The 20,824-nt window shown below is 35.2% G+C and overlaps 1 protein-coding gene and 1 pseudogene across 7 annotated transcripts in view; one reads left to right on the forward strand and one right to left on the reverse strand.

Annotated features, from left to right (window-relative positions):
* Positions 1-20,824, reverse strand: part of CFAP299 (cilia and flagella associated protein 299) — a 737,014-nt gene that overhangs the window by 523,230 nt on the left and 192,960 nt on the right. The gene's annotated exons all lie outside the window — the stretch shown is intronic.
* Positions 6,686-7,122, forward strand: LOC108590872 (small ribosomal subunit protein uS10 pseudogene; annotated as a pseudogene).

A 20,824-nucleotide genomic window follows, 5' to 3' on the forward strand; every position in this document is an offset into this window, starting at 1 on the left:
CAAAAACAAATTCAAAAGCTAGCAGAAGACAAGAAATAACTAAGATCAGAGCGGAACTGAAGGAGAGAGAGAAACAAACAAAAAAACTCATCAAAAATATTAATGAATCCAGGAGCTGGTTTTTTGAAAAGATCAATAAAATAGATATACTACTAGCCAGACTACTAAAGAAGAAAAGAGAGAAGAATAAAATAGATGCAATAAAAAATGATAAAGGGGATATCACCACCAATCACACAGAAATATAAACTAATATCAGAGAATACTATAAATACCTCTATGTAAATAAGCCAGAAAATCTAGAAGAAATGGATAAATTTCTGGACACTTAACCCTCCAAGGACTAAACCAAAAAGAAGTTGAATCCCTGAATAGACCAATAACAATTTCTGAAATTGAGGCAGTAATTAATAGCCTACCCACCAAAAATAGTCCATGACTAGACAGGTTCACAGCTGAACTCTACCAGAGAAATAAAGAGGAGCTGGTACCATTCCTTCTGAAAGTATTTCAAAGAATGGAAAAAGAGGGAATCTTCCCTAGATCATTTTATGAGGCTAATGTCATCTTGATACCAAAACCTGGCAGAGACACAACTAAAAAAGAAAATTTCAGGCCAATATCCCTGATGAACATCGATGTGAACATCCTTAATAAAATATTGGCAAACTGAATCCAACAGCACATCATAAAGCTTACTCATCACTGTGAAGTCAGTTTCATCTCTGGGATGCAAGGTTGGTTCAAGATACACAAATCAATAAACATAATCTATCACATAAAGAGAACCAACAGCAAAAACCACATGATTACCTCAATAGATGCAGAGAAGACCTTCAACAAAAACTCCCAATAAACTAGGTATTCATGGAATGTATCTCAAAATAATAAGAGCTATTTATGACAGACTCACAGCCAATATCATACTGAATGGGCAAAAACTGGAAGTATTCCCTTTGAAACCAGCACAAGACAAGGACGCCTTCTCTCACCACTCCTGTTCAACATAGTATTACAAGTTCTGGCCAGGACAATCAAGCAAGAGAAAAAAATAAAGGCTATCCGATTAGGAAAAGAGGAAGTCAAATCATCTCTATTTGCAGATGACATGACTGTGTATTTTTAGAGGACCCCATCATCTCAGCCCAAAATCTCCTTAAGCTGATAAGCAACTTCAGTAAAGTCTCAGCACACAAAATCAATGTGGAAAAATCACAAACATTCCTATACATCAATAACAGACAAACAGAGAGCCAAATCATGAGTGAGCTCACATTTAAAATTGCTACAAAGAGAATGAAAGACCTAGGAATACAACTAACAGGGGGACATGAACAACCTCTTTAAGGAGAACTATGAACCACTGTTCAAGGAAAAAAGAAAAAACATAAACAGATGGAAAAACATTCCATGTTCATGATTAGGAAGAATCAATTTGTGAAAATGGCTATACTGCCCAAAGTAATTTATAGATTCAATGCTATCCTCATTCAAGCTACCATTGACTTTCTTCATGGAATTGGAAAAAAACACCTTAAATTTCATATGAAACCAGAAAAGAGCCCACATGGCCAACACAATCCTAAGGAAAAAAAAAAAAGCTGGAGGCATCAGTCTATCTAACTTCAAACTACACTACAAGGCTACGGTAATCAAAATAGCATGGTACTCGTATCCAAACAGATATATAGACCAATAGGACAGAACTGAGCCTCAGAAATAATGCCGCACACCTACAACCATGTGATCTTTGACAAGACTGACAAAAACAAGCAATGTAGAAAGGATTCCCTATTTAATAAATGGTGTTGGGAAAACTGGCTAGCCATATGCAGAAAGCTGAAACTGGATCCCTTCCTTGTAACTTATATAAAAATTAACTCAAGATGGCTTAAGATTTAAACCTAAGACCTAACACCATAAAAGCCCTAGAAGAAAACCTAGGCAATATCATTCAGGACATAGGCAGGGGCAAGGACTTCATGACTAAAACACCAGAAGCAATGGCAACAAAAGCCAAAATTGGCAAATGAAATCTAGATAAACTTAAGAGCTTCGCACAGCAAAAAAAAAAAAAAAAACCTATCATTAGAGGGAACAGCTACCTATAGAATGGCAGAAAATTATTGTAGTCTACCTATCTGACAAAGGGCTAATATCCAGAATATACAAAGAACTTAAACAAATTTAAAAGAAAAAAACAACCCCATCAAAAAGTGGGTGAAGGATATAAACAGACACTTCTCAAAAGGAAACATTTATGCCACCAACAAACATATGAAAAAAAGCTTATCATCACTGGTCATTAGAGAAATGCAAATCAAAACCACATGGAGATACTATCTCACATCAGTTAGAATGGCAATCATTAAAAATTCAGGAGACAATAGATACTGGAGAGGATGTGGAGAAATAGGAATGCTTTTACACTGTTGGTGGGAGTATAAATTAGTTCAACCATTGTGGAAGACAGTGTGGTGATTCCTTCAGGATCTAGAATCAGAAATACCATTTGACTCAGCAGTCCCATTATTGGATATATACCCAAAGAATTATAAATCATTCTAGTATAAAGACACATGCACACATATGTTTATTGTGGCACTATTCACAATAGCAAAGACTTGGAACCAATCCAAATCCTATCAATGACTGACTGGATAAAGAAAATGTGGCACACATACACCATGGAATACTATGCAGCCATAAAAAAGGATGAGTTCATGTCTTTTGCTGGGACATGGATGAAGCTGGAAACCATCATTCTCAGCAGACTAACATAGGAACAGAAAACCAAACACCACATATCCTCACTCATAGGTGGGAGTTGAACAATGAGAACACATGGACACAAGGAGGGGAACATCACACACCCAGGCCTATCAGGGGATGAGGGGTCAGGGGAGGGCTAGCATTAGGTGAAATACCTAATGTACAGGGTGATGGATGCAGCAACCCACCATGCCACATGTATAACTATGTAACAAACCTGCATGTTCTGTACATGTACTCCAGAACTTAAAGTGTAATTTTAAAAAGTACATCCACACACACACATCCACACACACACACACACACACATAGTTGGTCTTTTTCAATGTTATAAAAATAAATTGATTTATCAAAGACAGAAATAAAGATAAACAAAAATAAGAAAAATAAAATACCCTTTGGTTCCATCTCCCAGAAATAATCACGTTTTTTGTTTTTTACAAGAATCAACTATGCGGCCCTGTAGACTTTTGTTTACTTTATTTTTCAGAGGTAGATATATTAATTAATCATGGTGCTCTATTCCAATGATCAGAGTTGTTGCCTGATAATTCAGAGCACGGTCCTGAATTTAATCAATGCTTATGTGTATTCCCACTATTTGTATGTAATGTTATGAAGTTATCATATTTGTTGTTTTTATTTCTTACTTAAGAGATCCAGAACATATTGCCATGAAGCAGTGTTTTTAAACACTACTAGAATGGACAGCTTACTATGTAACTCTATGTTGGATTCTATATTTCACTGTAGAAGGCTTCCCAGGTATTTTTTGTTATAAATAACTCTGATGAACATCCTTGGAGTATGTATACTAAGTGATATAAAATTCATTTACATCAAAAGCCCTTTGATATGTATTGCTAAATTGTTGTTACAGGGCTTTTTAATTTTTTTTTTAAACATTAAACATCTTTGAGAAACGACTGGATCTTAGATATTTAGTGCATAGAATTTTCTGCAATCCTTTTTTAAACTTTCCGGGAGGCAGGAAACCAAATAGCTTTGTTATGCCAACAGTTAAGGCTCTTCGATAATTAAAATTGCAATAGGTACCCATCCTGAAAAGAAAAAGGGATTTAGTGGTAAAAACTTTTTTCCAGCTAAAGGAGCAAAAAATAAGGTTTAAAGAAGTGATTGGAACATTCCGGTAAAAGAATTTATAAATAGGAATTCTAGAATTCCACACCTGTGTTTACTAGTAAATGTTAACAACATTCATTCAACTTTTTAAAGAGTAAAAGCTGAACAGATTTAGGGAACCATGCTTGAATACAGTGTTTTTATCCTTTGTATTTAGCCAGGTAACCACTGACAGCTTCAATTACCCAGCTACTACTGTGCAAATGAAATTGAAGTCAGAAGTCCTGCACCTGTGCTTTCCTCTGGATTTAATATTTCTAATGAGTTCTTAAATCCGCTTGTGAGATTGCTCAACTCAGATTACAGTAGATCAGGTGAAAACCTTTTTAAATATAGTCAATACTTAGAAGGAATTCAATAAAGCATAGTATACACAGGGTTGAGATATTATTAGATGGGAAATAGACACACAAAAAACAATGAATCATCAAGTTGTTTTTAGTATTGAGATGTGTGGCCAGATGACATTAAAGTAATGAGAACAGAAAGGTCAGAGTTCTGAGCTAGCTACAAGCTTTCTCTTTGTGGGAGGTTCTTTGTACCTTCTTGGCAGCCATCCTCAGTGGTCTACAGTCACCGCTAGCTCCGTAGAGTTTTCTTCCTGCTTTTACGAACAATGTGTGCAACTCAAATTTAGTTTGCAAAACATTTCACTGCTCTAATAAATAACACATAGATTTATGAATATCAACAGAAATAATAACCACAATAATAACAGTTAACATGTAATGGACTCTTACCATGTGCCATGCAGACTCTAGGACTTAATAAGATTTATATAATTTACTTATAGTATGTCATTTACTCCTCACTAATTAATAAGAAAATGACTATTAATCTTATTTTGCAAATGAGGAAACTGAGGCTTAGCTTGATTAGTCAACTGGATTAAGGCCGCATAATGGTTAAAAAGTAAGAGGAGGCAATCCTAACTCTACTTGACACTACAGAGAAGTGAACAAAGCAAGATACTTGTGGCTTTACAGTTATACATGCTAGAATGATGCAAAGAAATTTTTTTAAAAATCAAAAAGATTATAATGGACTACTTCTGATTTTTTAATATCACATTCCTTCTATCATTTTTTTCTCCAACACTCAGTAAAGGATCTTGAAAAATGCTGCATCCTTCTACATGCTAATTTGTCTTATTTTAAAAATCGAAAAAGTGTTAGGCCATAATAAGGTATTTCCAAAAGAGCCAAAGTCTACAATACATAAAATACTCTCTTGAGATTTTAAGATGGTTTTTGCTCCTCTACGGCTCAAGTCTAAGTATCAAGAAGAAGCAAAGGCAATAGAGAGAAGCATCATGTCATCCATGTCTTTTAAAATATCTTTCCTAGAGCCCCATTAACAAATTCTATCTTATCAGTCAGAAATGGGTCACATACCCACACCTAGAGGCAAGGGACACTGGGAAAATTGGTAGTTTTAGGTAGGAACATTGCTAAATCAGAATCTTGACCAAATCAGAAATCTATTTTCAATAAAGAAGGGCAGAATGGATTTTGAATAGGTCACTATCAATTGCTACAGTCTAGGATAAACTTTGGGGTTTTTCTCTGTAGGTTTTAAAAGATAATAAAAAATGGAAATTTAGAAACATAATAGTAAGATGAAAAATTATATCAGATGTAGGTGGTGTCTACTGCCCTGGAGTGAAGTCGAAAACAAATTTTTGAACCACAAGCTAAAATATTGAAAATTGGCAAAATTAACAAGTACTTTGCTTCACACTTTAAGAAATACTTAAAATTATGCACTATACATTAACACAAAATATATATAGAAATTTATGTATAAATATATAAATGCCAGAAGTATAAAGGAAAAAAATTTTAACGCATGCATGATTTCTCTCTTTCACTAGCATTTAAAATCCAATAAACTGGGAAATTTTGTGAGTCTTACCTTCAAAATATATCTGCAATATGGCCACTTCTTGCTATTTGTCCCTCCTGTCACTCATGGTCCAAGCCATTCTTATCTGGACTAATTATAAAATTGTCTTTTACTTGATCTTTCTACTTCCTCCTCTGCCTCTCAACACAGCAGCCATAGCCATGCTTTTGAAATATAAAGTATGTTTTTCTCTGCTTAAAACCATCTAAAATTTCTAGTCATAGTAAAAGAAACACAGTTGTATACTGACATTCAAGGCCCTGTGTACTGGAGGGAAGTTGACTTCCACAATCAGGTCTTGGATCTCATTTCCTACCAGCTCTCTTGCTTATCCACACTAGGACTCCTTGAAGCACATCCACCTCAAGGTCTTTGCACATGTTTTCACTCTGCCTAGAGTGTGTTCTCCCCCAGATCAGTTCTGCTTTCTTCTTCACTTCCCTTTCATCTCTTTCTATCATTATATCCATTAGCTTTCCTGATGGCACTATGAAATTATGACAGCACATTCCCGTCTTCTCCATTGCATTTATAATTTAACACACAATGCATTGAATGATTCCTTGTGGTTGTCTCCTTCCTCTCTACAGAGTAACCTCCACAAAAGCAAAGACTTTATTTTGTTAACGGGTAACAACTCAATTTATTGAATGGCTTAACAGACATTACTATTTAGATGAAAAGATGAAAAGTATTATAGTTAAGAAAAAAGTTAAAAAAATGGCTTGTTGCATAACTAGGTAACTTTTTTTTTGCGTGAGATCTCTACAAATGATACTGTCAAGAAAACAGCATCATAGCAGGAGAGTACCTATATTATCTTAAAGTAAGTTAAAATTGGCTTTTTGAGGAAGACACAGCCTTAGCTGTTGCAGATTGTTGGTCCTCAAGCTCCTGATCCTGACTCACTGTGGTTCACTCTTGCTGAGGAAAAAGTTGGTCAGGAAGCTGCGCAGCAGCCATGGCTTTTAAAACACCCGTGGACCCGGAGGTGGCAATTCACCAAATTCGAATCACTCACAAGCCACAATGTAAAATCCCTGGAGAAGGTGTGTGCTGACTTGATCAGAGGAGCAAAGGAAAAGAATCTCAAAGTGAAAGGACCAGTTCGGATGCCTACCAATGCTTTTGAGAATCACTACAAGAAAAACACCTTGTGAAGGTTCTAAGACATGGGATCATTTCCAGATGAGAATCCACAAGCAACTCATTGACTTGCATAGTCCTTCTGAGATTGTTTAGCAGATTACTTCCATCAGTATTGAGCTAGGAGTTGTGGAAGTCACCATTGCAGATGCTTAAGTCAGCTATTTTAATAAATTGATTACCAGTTGTTAAAAAGGAAAACAGTTTCACGTGACAATTTCAGAAAGTATCTATATCTTACATATAAAATGTGTAATATTTTTGAAAGAAATATCAAATATCAACATAATGCTATATCATTGCTACACTTAGCATTTCAAATTTTGAAACACTATGATCATTGTTCTAGATATATTGTCATTATTTTTGTGATGTCAGTGTAATCTCATACCAAAGCAACCATCTGGAAGTACAAATCCCTTGTGGACTTAATAGAAATACTTTCAATGAATGTGTGACCAGCTTTGCTAACTCATATGCATTTTAAAAATTAGTAATTATAGTCTGAAAAAATAATTCAATTTGTTAACTTATACAATTTCTTCTCTCATGTTACATTTCTTTCTCTCATACTATCTTTAAATATGGTTTTTAAAGCAAGAGATTAATGTTTCAAAATTGTGTACCATCTCACAAAATCAAAAGTCTTCTCTCTTTTAATTAAGTTAGCTTGTGTGTAATCGAGTTTCCTTTCCTTGGGTTCACAGATTTGATGCTTTGCCTACTATGTATGGAGAGGCCATGCTGTATTCCTCTGACTACCTTTTCCTTTCACCTGACTTGTTTGCTAAGAAAAGAAAAGGATTGTATCTAAAACATGAGTTAGCAAGTGGAGCTGAGAATGGAATCTTCAGTTTCTTTCTATTTACATGGAAAAGAAAATAGAAATTAAACCATCAGTTTCACAATAGCTTTTTAAAATAATTCTTGCTGAAGTTCAGGATTAAAAATGTGTATTGTGGTAGCCACTCAGAGGACTGCATTTCAGCAATGATTAAACCACAGTACCAATATCTAAACAGCCAACTAACTTTACCATAAATGAGATAAAATATCATCACAGATTGAGAGAAAATAAACAATCCAATATATATGTACAATAGCATTCAATACATTCTTTGGAAATCCATACTATGCTAGTTAATGTTTAGAAAATAAGAACATAGTCTGTTGTATATGAGGCTGTATATTCTAAAAATAAACCAAGGAAGGCATTTCAAGCTGTTTACATGACTAAATTGACACCAAAAAGATAAGTCATATTTATTGTCAGGAAAGGATTAGAAGAGAGCCTATGAAGCAGAGAAAAACCCATGGAAAGGACTAGATGTAAGAGAACATGATTCTGGCAGAGATACAAGCGATTATCTGGAGCTTGAAGAATCTAGGAAGAGAGAAATCAGAAAAGCTGTTACCTTATCACAGAGCTGCTAGAAGTCATTGCGCTGCCTCACTGAGTTTTAGGAAGATTGCTTTGATAATGGACTGAAATGGAGAAATTTTGAAGCCACAGAAATAATCCAGGCAAGATAGTTCAGTGGCCTGCAATAAAATAGTGGATGAATAGAACTGAATGCATTTGGGATCATTAAGGTGGCAAAGGTGACAGGACTTAAGAAGTGTTTGGTAGTATCAGGAAGAGAAATAAATTGGTAAGAGATAAAATAAAAATGTGGAGATATTGGGCACTTTCTTGAGACACCGGGCAGACGGTGATGCCATTAACTGAAATTTAAATATTGGAGAAAGAGTGAAATCTGGAGAGAATAACATGATTTTAATTTAGGATATAATGACATCAAGGTTACTGTAGGATATTCAAGACCAAAACCCAGAAATTATTCTTGTCTCCTCTCACCCAGTCTATGAGCAAATCTTACTGGCTCTAACTTCAAAATATATCCATTAGCTGACCTGACCACGTTGTCACCATTTCCGCTGCTTTTCCCCTAATCCAAACCCCACCATCTCTCTTCAGGATTATTGCAACAGTCTCTTAATTGGCATCCTTGCTTTCTCTCTTGTCCCTTTGCAACTGATTTTCAATGTGTGATCCTTTTAAACGTAAGTCAGATTGTGTCATTGACTGGCTCAAAATTCTTCAATAACCATCTGTCTCACAAGAATAAGATCCAAAGTCTTTAGCATTGCCGCCAAGGTAATCTTCTCTACTCTAGCTCCAAACTCTCTGATCACATCTCTAACTATGCCCTCCTCACTATTCTCCTTGCCATTTCTCAAACAAGCCAAGCACATTCCCATCTCAGGGCTCCGTAAATGTTCCTCCTTCTGCCTCGAACATTCTGCACCAGACACTGTATCTGTAGAGCTTGTTCTCATACTCAGTGTCATTTTATTAGGGATGTCTTCCCTGATGAACCTGTCTAGTTTATTACTGCATCCTTTTCTAACCACTCAAATGCCCTTATATTCTGCAAAATACTTATCACTGCTTAACATTATATTATGCGTAGATTTATTTGTTGATCACCTACATTCCTCATGCAATGCAAAATTTTCTATATGATCAAAGCAGACAACATTTTGTTGTCCAGATACTATTCAAACTCCAGCATTTAAATGCCAGAGAGTCACAGGAAAAGGGCACTGATACCTCAAAGTCTCCTTCCTCTACAAGTTTTAGTCTTGTATTTCTGGAATTCTTCTAAACATTTCTACCTGATTGTCACATAAGTGCTCCTTCTAGATAGTTCCTCTTTCTCCCTCACACACCCACAGTTATGAAGCTTTATCAAATCTAATACCTAAATATCTCCTAATTCTATCACCTTCTCTCAGGCTCTTCTACCCCTACATTCATTTCTTTACACATTCAGTGAACATTCATTTGATATCTATTACATGCCAGATACTATTCTAAAAGCTGAGAATACCAAGATAAATGCATTACAGCCTTCAGGATCAACAAACACATAATCTAGTGAAGAAGGCAAGAATGCGTATAGATAATTATAATGTAGTATGGTGCATGGCGATTTCATTTTAAAAAGAAAGACGTTATTATATAAGAGATGGTATGAATTCACATATTTGGAAATAGAAATTGGTAGCAATTTGAGGATTTTGAAAGTAATGAGCATTTTAATATAACATGGGCAGATATGACATTTCGGATTAAAAAAAGAGCAAGTTCAGTGACAAGGAGTGGGACTATAGCAGCCAATATCATCCTGGCAGTTGGAGAATTAGTGCCTCAATCTAAAGGAGAATCTAGCCATCTTTCCATCATGCCTACCCCATTGTGAAACATGAAGAGAGTAGACAGATAATGCTTCACAAACCATGAATACGACCAGTAAGAGCTAGGGGAAGACACAGAAAAAACTTTACCTTTTTTCTTTTCAAACAAAGAGGCATGAGCATGTGTAGAATATAGTAAAGAGAATGAGGTTGAAAATACAGGAAGGAGGGTCTCATGGGCTCAAAAAAGGGTTAGAATTCTAAGAATTAGAATTAAATACAAAGATGGAAAAACCTTCAGTGTTTGTCAGATGCAAATGACCTATCCAGTACCTTCTGATCTACCCTTTTCCATTAATTTATAAGATACAACAAAATGTAAAATTACAATTGGTACTAGAAACCAGTAATCTTAATATCTACCAGATCCCAAGAATTGTTCATCCAAAGTGCATTCATCCAAATTGTGCATGGGGCTCTGAGTCAAGAAACAGGACCAAACAGGAAAAACTTATGGGTGATATCTACTTATGGCCACTTGTAAGCCTAATGTGGAGATCACGTCATTTGTCAACCAGGAAAATATGAGTCATTCTCTTCTTCAATGTCCGAGGAGACTACGCCCATTTAACTACCCTTTTCCAATCAATTCTTTTCCTTATATGACAACATCATAGCATATCCCTTTTGTTTTCAATCATATAATGTTGAAAAAAAGCAATTATAAGAAGCTATAAAAACCTGATAAATTCCAAAACAGAGGGGTCACTCCAGGCAAAGAGAAAGACATAAATAAATGTATAAAGGTGAGATGGATCATACAGTTTTGGTGAAGTGGAGAGCAGACCAGTCCTCCTGGGGCAGTGCGTATGAGGGGAACAGACATTATTTAGCTAAATGAATGGAAAAAAACTGATTATGGAAGGGTCTTGCTTTCTAATTCTGGCTTTCCTCACTGCTCTCTAAACAACAGATAGTTATTAGGAGCTTTTGGAAAAGGGAAGTTACATGATGACAATGATATTCTAGAAGTATTAATAAGGTCCCATCCTCTTCTTTTGCTTCTTCATTGCCAATACCTACATCAACTAACCTTGTGATGAAAAATGCAGTTATGAGAAAGAAGTCACAGATAAATTCTTACAGTGTTCTCCTGTTCCTTCATAACCTAATTTCTTATTTTTTTTTAAAAAAAAACTTCCAGTAGGAATGGGTTTTTGTTTTTATGGGAACAAATGTTTCTATTAAGATTGAAAATTCTAGCCAACAAGTCCCTAGTAATTACATGACAAACAAGCATGTTGTGGTACTGAGGAGCACATTTCAGAACAATGATAATGAGTTTCTATAGAGTAAAGGGCAATTGTTAACAGTTCTTGAATATGCTTAGCATGAAAGAGGCATACTATTAAGCACTTTTGTGCATGATCTAATTTTATCATTTCAATAATGGCTTCGATAGGTACTAGATAAGAAAAATATAGCTTGAAGAAGTTAAGTAATTGGCCCAAGGTCTCACAGTTGATGTCTTACTCTCATTCACTACATCCTAGAAAGAGATTGTAAAGTCCTAAAATAAAAACTTACATACGTATTTGATAAAAAACTAGATACTATTTTTCTTATGGTGTATATAATATTAGAATGTGATTTAAAAGCCATGTAAGATAAAATGTAATAAGAGAGCTAAAGCAAATCTGTTCTGCTATGCATATAGGTCAATTTATGTTTATGTATTAGTTTTAATTAGAACCAAAGTATATGCCTTAAAAAGAGTAACCTTACACACTGAAATAACACAGTAACAAAAGTGCCAACTAAATAATGGAGATACCTTATTTGATTTTAATGCTATAAATTTGAAAATGTAGGACTGTACAGATATAAAAAATCTGGTCATTAAAAATCATTAGGATATTTAAAAGGCTTTACTTCTTAATTGTTAATAAATAATATTGAAGATGATTTATTTAGATATTTTAATTTAATTTGCTCTTTAGTGTGTATAAATTAGCATAAATAACAGAAAGTCTGTCACTGGTCTCTAGAGCTTTATAATTTTTATTTAGTATGTATTAGTAAAATTTGCATGAAAGATTGTTTTTTTAACTGCGTAGTGGAAAGACCTGAGGCCCTGAGGAAGAGAATTAATTTTCACTTTGAAGTGTTCTTTCTTACATAATGAATTTTCTGCTTTCCATGCTAAAATGTAGCTTTTCAAGCTACTTTCCAAATGAATATATTTTCTTAACTTCTTGATCAAAATTGCTAAGAGATTCATCTCAGTTGAAGTTTTCTAAGTATTTCATTGCAGCTTTGAGAGACCAGAGCAAGAAGCCAGCTAAGCTATGACCAGACTTCTGGCCGAAGGAAACTGTGAGATACCTAACTGCTAAATAGTGCATGCATGTACTGTTTTCACTTTAGAACTTTAGAATCAGTTGATATTAAAAGCCCAACTGAAAGCAACCATATCTCCTATATGTCCACAATTTTCTGAATTAACTCTGGGATAAAACATTTATTCACTAAGATTTTTAAAAACTTAAATGCACTTAATTAAATTATTTCACGCTAAGTCTAAACCAGATCTTCATGCCCTTGTGTTCATAGAGGTTATTGTATAGTGAAGGATAGAGAGATTGGAACTACTGTAAATCCTAAAAGGAATAATTTGACATAATCAGAGATTATATTCAGAGGTATCAGGAAAGTTCTCTGAAGAAGTGAGCTGGAAGTAATTGAGGAGTAAGGAAGTTTTAAAGCATGAATAAAGAGACTGTATGGCAAGAAGAAGCCAAGGATCTAAAAGAAACCAAAATGGCTGGAACAGAGATAGTCAAGGGAGGAGACTGGGGAGGAAATGGTCAGATCATGCAGGGCTTTGTAAGCTTTGCTAAAAAGTTTTATCCCACTCCTACAGGCTCTTGAAAGCCCAAGAAAAGTTTAAACAAGAGTGGGAAATGAACATATTTTTCATTTTAAAGAAATAACTCTGGCAGAAGGGTGGAGAATGGCCAGAGTGGATACAGATAAATGCATTAAAGAAAATACTTCAATTGTTGAAATAAGAAATAATGGTAGGTTAGGATAAGTTCATAATAAGGTTGAGAAGGAAACAGAAGCTGATGGATATGGATAAATATGGTAAGATTAAATTCACAGGTGTTGGGTGATGGAATGATTTTCCACTGTAGCAGACACATCCTAAAATGACAACCAGTGATTCATGTCTTTGTATAATCCTCTTGCCTCAAGTGCAGGTAAGGCCTGTGTCTTGCTTCTAACCAATACAATATGGCAAAGGTAATGGGATGCCACGCCCTTCATGACATTATGTTGTATGAGACTCTGTCTTAGAAAAAGAGAGAAAAAGAGATACTTTTGCTGGCCTTAAAGAAGCAAATGTCATGTTGTGAACTGCTTATGGAGAGATCTGTAAGGCAGGGAACTGTGGACAGCCTCTAGGATCTGAGGACAACCTCTACCTATAGCCAGCAAAAAGCCAGGGCCTTGTCATACAGACACATGGTAACAAATATGACTAACAACCAAAACTGAAAGTAGATTTTTCCCCGCTCATTCCCTTAGACAAGAATACAGCCCTGCCAACACCTGACTGCAGCCTTGTGAGAAACAGCAGGAGAGCCAACTAAATTGTGCCCAGAATCCTGACAACAGAAACAGTGACATAAAAAATGTGAGTTATTTTAAGATGCTAAATTTGGTAGTTTGTAACATATTAATAGATAATGAATACATCTAGAGTAATGGAGATGATACCTAAATTTCTGGTGCATCTCAATGAGGCAGAGGGTGTGGAGCATCTCAGTGAAGGAGCAAGCAATGGTAAAGACTCAGGTTTTGGGGTAGGAGCTCCATCATGAGTTTTCCTTTGAGTATATTGAATTTGAAATTCCTTAAGACACCCAAGAGGAGATATCGATTAGGCAGTCATACATATGGGCCAAAAAGCTCAAAAGAAGACATAGGCTAGATCAATGATGATTTTACCCCTCAAGAATCATTTGAAAACATCTACAGACATTTTGAGTTGTTATAACTGGAAGTTACTACTGGCATCTGACAGGGAGAAAACAAGGATTCTGCTAAACATCGTATAATACACAGCACAGATTCCTATGCTTTCTTCTAGAAACAAAATGTCAATAGCGCTGAGGTTGAGAAACTTTGGGTTAGTTATGTAAACCCCTTAATTTGTATGCATGTGACGTATAAGTCCATGGGTACTAGTTAGTATCTAGGAAAAAGCATAAAATGAAAAGACAAGATGACTTAAAATTGATCCTTCGGGAAGGTCAACATTTTGTGGCTAGATAAAGATTTAACCTGCAAAGAAAATATAAATGAGGTTGAAAGAAAGGTAGAAGGGAAAGTTCTATATTATATAAAGTTTGAGTGTGTCCAGAGTTTGTCCTATGTATTTCCCCTTCTGGCCTATATTATTTTTTGATGATCTCATCCACTATTTTATTTCAAGAGAAGTTGAGTGCTCCAGTGTTAACTAACCCAAAGGCTTGGCTATTGTAAAACTCAATGTTGCATGATTTGATTCTTATGAACGTGTTCTCTTATTATTCATATTATTATGAAAAAAAAATCAAGTTGATTTCAATCAATAACTAGCATACCTGGTGTTTGAGTCAGGGTTCTCCAGAAGCAGAACACACAGGGTATATAGAAAAAAAATTATTATGAGGGAGTGGTTCACACAATTATGGGGGCTGAAAAGTCCCACTATCAGTCACCTGCAAACTGTAGGCCCAGGAAAGTCAGTGATGTAGTCACAGTCCAAATGCTAAGGCCTAAGAATAAGGATGTTAATGTTTGAAGGCAGGATAAGATGGGTGTTCCAGCTCATGCACAAATGGGATTGTTTTCTTAGTTTCCCTTTTGGATTGTTTCTTGCTACTGTATAGAAACACAACTGATTTTTGCATGCACAAAGAGTAAATTCACCCTTCCTTCATCTTTATTTTTCTATTTAAACTCAATGGATTGAATGATGCTTCACTCACATTGGTGAGGACACTCTTCATTACTCAGTCTACTGATTTAAATGCTATTATCTTCTGGAAACCTCCTCACAGACACACCCAGCTATCTAGGCATCCCTTAGCCCAATCAAGTTGCCATATAAAATGAAGCATCACAACTGGGCAATCAAATCACTCACTCAATAAAAACATTACATTATTTCATAATGAGTTTTTAAAAGTTTATGACCAAATTATAATACTGGTCATGGTTTGCAGCATAAAAAACCAGCATGCAAAAATCAGTTGTGTTTCTATACAGTAGCAAAAAAACAATCCAAAAAGGAAACTAAGAAAACAATCCCATTTACAATAGCATTAGAAGAATAAAATACTTAGGAATAAACTTAACCAAGAAGGCAAACAATCTAACAAAAACTACAGATACTGCTGAAGGAAATCAAAGAAGACCTAAAGATATCTTGTGTTCATGATTGGAAGACTTAAAATTGTTAAAATGTTCCTTTTATCCAAACTGATGTATAGATTCAATGCAATTCCTATCAAAATCCCAATTACATTTTTTGTAGAATTAAAAATACAGTACTGAAATTTATGTAGAACCACAAAAAACCCCAAATAGTTCAAACAACCTTGAGAAAAAAGAACAAATCTGGAGGTATTATACTTCATGACTTCAAAAATATTACACAGCAATAGTAATCAAATAGATTACTATTTGATTACTGGAATAAAGACAGACATATAAACTAACAGAACAAAACAAAGATTTGAGAATAAACCCATGCATATATGGTCAAATTGCATATATTTTCATGCATATATTGTCACCATCTTGGACAAGAGTGCCAAGACTACACAATTAAGAAAGAATAGCTTCTTCAACAAATAGTGCTGGGGAAACATTAACATACAAAAGAATGAAATTAGACCCTATTTTACCTCATACACAAAAAATATATCAAGATAGATTAAAGACAAACATAAGACCTAAAACTATAAATCTCCTAGAAGAAAACGTATAGGAAATACTTCAAAATACTGATCTTGGCAATAATTTTCTGTATGACACCAAAACACAGGCAACGAAATAACAAAAAGACAAGTAAGAATACATTAAATTAAAAAGCTTCCATGCAGCCAAGGAAACCATCAACAGAGTCAAAGGTCAACCTACAGAAAATGAAGAAGATATTTGCAAACCTTGAACTGATAAGGGGTTTGTATCCAAAATATATAAGGCAGTCCTACAACTCAATAACATAAAAACAAATAACCTGGTTTAAAAATGGGCCAAGGGATAAGGAGACATTTCTGAAAAGAAGACATATAAATGTTTAACAAGTATATAAAAAGATGTTCCATATCACTAGTCATTAGGTAAATGCAAATCAAAACCACAATTAAATAACATCTCACACCTGTTAAAATGGCCCTTATATTTTAAATAAATAAAAATAAAAACCAAAACAGAAGTGTTATTGAAGATGTGGAGAACTTGGAACCCTTGCGAACTTTTGATGGGAATGATATAAAATGGGGCAGCCACTATGGACAACAGTATGGAGGTTCCTCAAAAAATTAAAAATAGAACTATCATATGATACAGCAATCTCACTTTGTATTTTTCAAAAAAAATAAATTGAGAACAGGATCTGGAAGAGATATTTGCACCCTCGTGTTTGTAGTAGCATCATTCACAATAGCCAAGAAATGAAATCAATCTAAGTGTCCATTGGATACTTAGATTGAATGAATAAAGAAAAGTGATAAATACATACAATGAAATATTATTTGAACTTACAAAAAAAAGCGATTCCTGTCATGTGTCATGTGCTACAATAAGGATGCATCTCATGTATATTTTGCAAAGTAAAACACGCCCGTCACAGAAGGGCAATATTGTGTGATTCCACTCCCTGAAGTATCTGAAGTAATCAAACTGAAGTATCTAAAGTGTCCATTGATAGTTGAATGAATAAAGAATAGTGACATATACATACAATGGAATATTAATTGAACTGACAAAAAAAGGGGGATTCCTGCCATGTGCTACAAAATGGATGAACCTTGTGGATAGTTTGCTAAGTAAAATATGCGAGTCATAGAAGAGCAATACTGTGTAAATCTACCCTCTGAAGTACCTAAAGTATCAAACTCATCAAAGAAGAAAGTATAATAGTGATTGTTAGGGGGTAGGGGAAAGGGAAAATGGTGGGTTACTGTCAATGGGAATAACTTCAGTCATACAATATGATAAAGTTTTCGAGATCTATATAACAATGTACATGTAGTTAACAATATTGTGATGTACACTTTAAAATTTATTAAACAGGTAGATTTCATGTATGTAGCCTTTTCCAAGATTAAAACAAAATAACCATTTACCTATTTTTGTCATAGCCAAAGACTATGTCATAAAATTAATAAACCACTGCCATTTAAATCAGATATTCAAATGAACATCAATATTATGATACTCAGATAAGAATGAGAATAAAATTACCTGTTTATTGTGCCTAGGAAAATATTGTGCCTAATTTGATCTCATTTAGGGAAATGTCTTACTTATAACAATATATATGAATAAATGTTTTTGCCTGTTTAGTTCCTCAGTAAAAAGACCTAAAATCTCCATCATTCCAATTCATAATACTTTAATTATGCTAATAGTAGGGTTTCAAGTGATCCTAGGATTTTCTTTTGTGTACATATTTGATGTCATTGTTTTAATGGCAGAAGCTTCTTCTATTTCTTTTCTCTACTTAAATAATTTCCTATTTTCATTTACTGTAATTAACAAATTTGTGCCCCACCATGTCCTCCGTATGTGCATTTTCATGGGAGTTATGTTTCTAGCTCTATTTGATCTTTATTTTATCCCTTGTAGTTCGTGCTTCTAATTTACATTTGCTTGTCATAAACTGTCTTAAATCATTTGTGGAATAAGAATATAACAACTTATAATTTTTAAAGGCCATCAGAAAGTCTTGTTTAATGTGCATAAATATAGCTATAGTTTCAACTATTAAAAACTTGTCCTCAATTCTATTTTTTAAGCTACATTTTTAAGTATGTGTAATTTTGGAAGTTTATTTTTGCCTCCCCACTATGCATGAACAGATAAGAGACAATCAAGGTTTCATCTTCTCACAGGCAAGGTTGACCTTAGTACCTCAGGAACTTGAGTGCCATTGGGACATGATTTGGTGAAGCTGCCTTGCAGTTGAGCTACTGCCTCTGGCAAGTGTTTAATGATGGCACCTTAGAAATTCTTTGACATTTCCATGTTGAAGGTGAGGGAGAGGACTTTAGGGAAAAAGAACCTTAAACAAGTAGGTTGTTCTGAGAATGAAGATAAGTATAACTCTCCCTGTTGTGTCAGAGAAGGTTACCACAGAAAGCATGTTGATAGAGAACAGGACCCAGTGAACTCTAAGATACTGCTACTGGGTATACCCCATTTAGCTGGTACAGTCAGTATTTTGATGCTTAGAGGAGATAAAACGAGTTCAGGAATGCCCCTCCCAGAACACTCCTTTAGCCACGCTTATTTTTATTTGGTTGTGCTACATAATATAGTAAAACAACTTAGCCCATCAGGTACTCAAAACAGAGTTTTTAAAGAAAGAAAGAACTAATGTAAAAATTAATTAAGTAGTTTCAAAAGTCATCACCAGCTTTTTTCACTCTGTCTCCAAGTGAAACTCCAAATTAATATAGCCTAGAACGAAGATAGGGGAGGCAAGGGAAGTGTCAAAAGCCTCTCCTGTAGAGCACTCTTTATTCTGTCCCATCCTGACCCTCACTAACTCACTAATTTTTTATGGCATTCTAATTATAAAATTATGTGTTCAGAGCTCAAAATGAGACTGCAGGTGTAGACTGACATGTACAAGTTACAGGGATCTTGTTCGTTTTGCTTTTGTAATTTGTTGTGTGCAACATACATTTATGTACCCAAGATTTGGGGGCAGTTCCATGATACTGTTGACGTATTTCACCATGGTCTATTGAAATTTCTACATTCGATAACCCTGTATGGCTCTTAAGCCTGGCTCACCATCAGACTACCACCTCCATTCTACACTTAGGTGGCGGACTTCTTGAACGTGGATCTAAGATTTTATATTGGTCCCTATATTAACTGTATCTCATTGTTTAATTTCACCCCAGTCTGTTGTTATATTTTGAGTTTCAATTCAAACATATTAATTATTCTTCAAAACTTTAAGTCACTGCAATTGTATTTGTCCAACAAATATTAACTGAGGGCAGGCATGGTAGCTCATGCCTCTAATCCCAGCACTTTGGGAGGCTGAGGTGGGCAGATCACAGAAGGAGTTACAGACTAACCTGGCCAACATCGTGAAACCCTGTCTCCACTAATAACATAAAAATTAGCCGTGTGTGGTGGCACATGCTTGTAATCCCAGCTACTTGGGAGACGGAGGTAGGAGGATCACTTGAACCTGTGAGGCCGAGATTGTAGTGAGTCACAATCATGCCACTGCACTTCAGCCTGGGCTTCAGGGCAAGACTCCATCTCAAAACACAAGCACACACACACACACACGCACACACACACACACATGCACACACACAAATGTTAACAGAGTGTTTTTTATGTACTAGTAACTATGCTAGGCAGTAGAGATAGAGTTGCAGAGATAAAGTGGACAAAACTAATTTTTATTTAATCACCAACATTAATGAAATTTTTTACTCTTCTACAGTCAAGCCTTATGGTCTAATATCCACCCCACATATCTATTTACACTTAAGTTTTCAGCATTCACTTCACTTGCCAGTACTTGGTATTTGTATGTCTTCAGTGTTTGTACTTCCTTCTGCCTGTTATATGCTCCCATGCTTCTTCTCTAAGCAAAGTTCTACTTATTTCTTAAAGTGCTAGTTCAAATGCCAACCCAGGCAAGCCATAATTGCTAATTCTAAGCAACTTGAGGGCCCCATACTTTCATTCACCAAGCAGAGAAACCTGATGGTCAAGCAAAGCCAGCATGTGACACACAATCCTGTTATCTTTCCTTTGTCACCAGCCAATATATAAGCTTGCTCAGTCATTTTTCTCCCTTAAATATGTATTTCTATACTGTTCTGTAATTCCTTGCATCTCAAGCATTTTAGAGCTTTCTGTCCTCTTAAAACTGTGTGCTAAATAAACAAAACTTCCATTTTCACGAAAAGCAAACTGACTTGCATTGTGAGCATCTTCACTGCATATTTTCTTTGTGTTCTTACCTTAACGCAAGCTTGGTTCTCCTGTACGGAACTCGCAGGTATAATGTACTGACGTCTTCACATTCCGTTTATGTTAGAGTCAGGACAAGTTATTATCATTAGTGATGCCCCCAGATCTTTATGTCTGTAGAATTCTTTGGGAACCCTTGATCGTTAACGGCTTACATAGTGCTCTGGCTTTCCACTCCATCCCTCTTTGTTGTTTATCTACCAGTTTCTTGGTCATTTCTCCACATTAATTGAAGGCTTTTGTTCTGAGCATCATTTCCTGTACACCAACTGCTAATATCATCTTGGATGTCTTCAAAGTCCATATGAACAATCATAATCTCTCAGATCCTCTGTCTCCTCATCCTCAATTAACCTTACTTCTACTC

Source organism: Callithrix jacchus, chromosome 3, assembly GCF_049354715.1.
Source record: "Callithrix jacchus isolate 240 chromosome 3, calJac240_pri, whole genome shotgun sequence".
Lineage (NCBI taxonomy): Eukaryota > Metazoa > Chordata > Mammalia > Primates > Cebidae > Callithrix > Callithrix jacchus.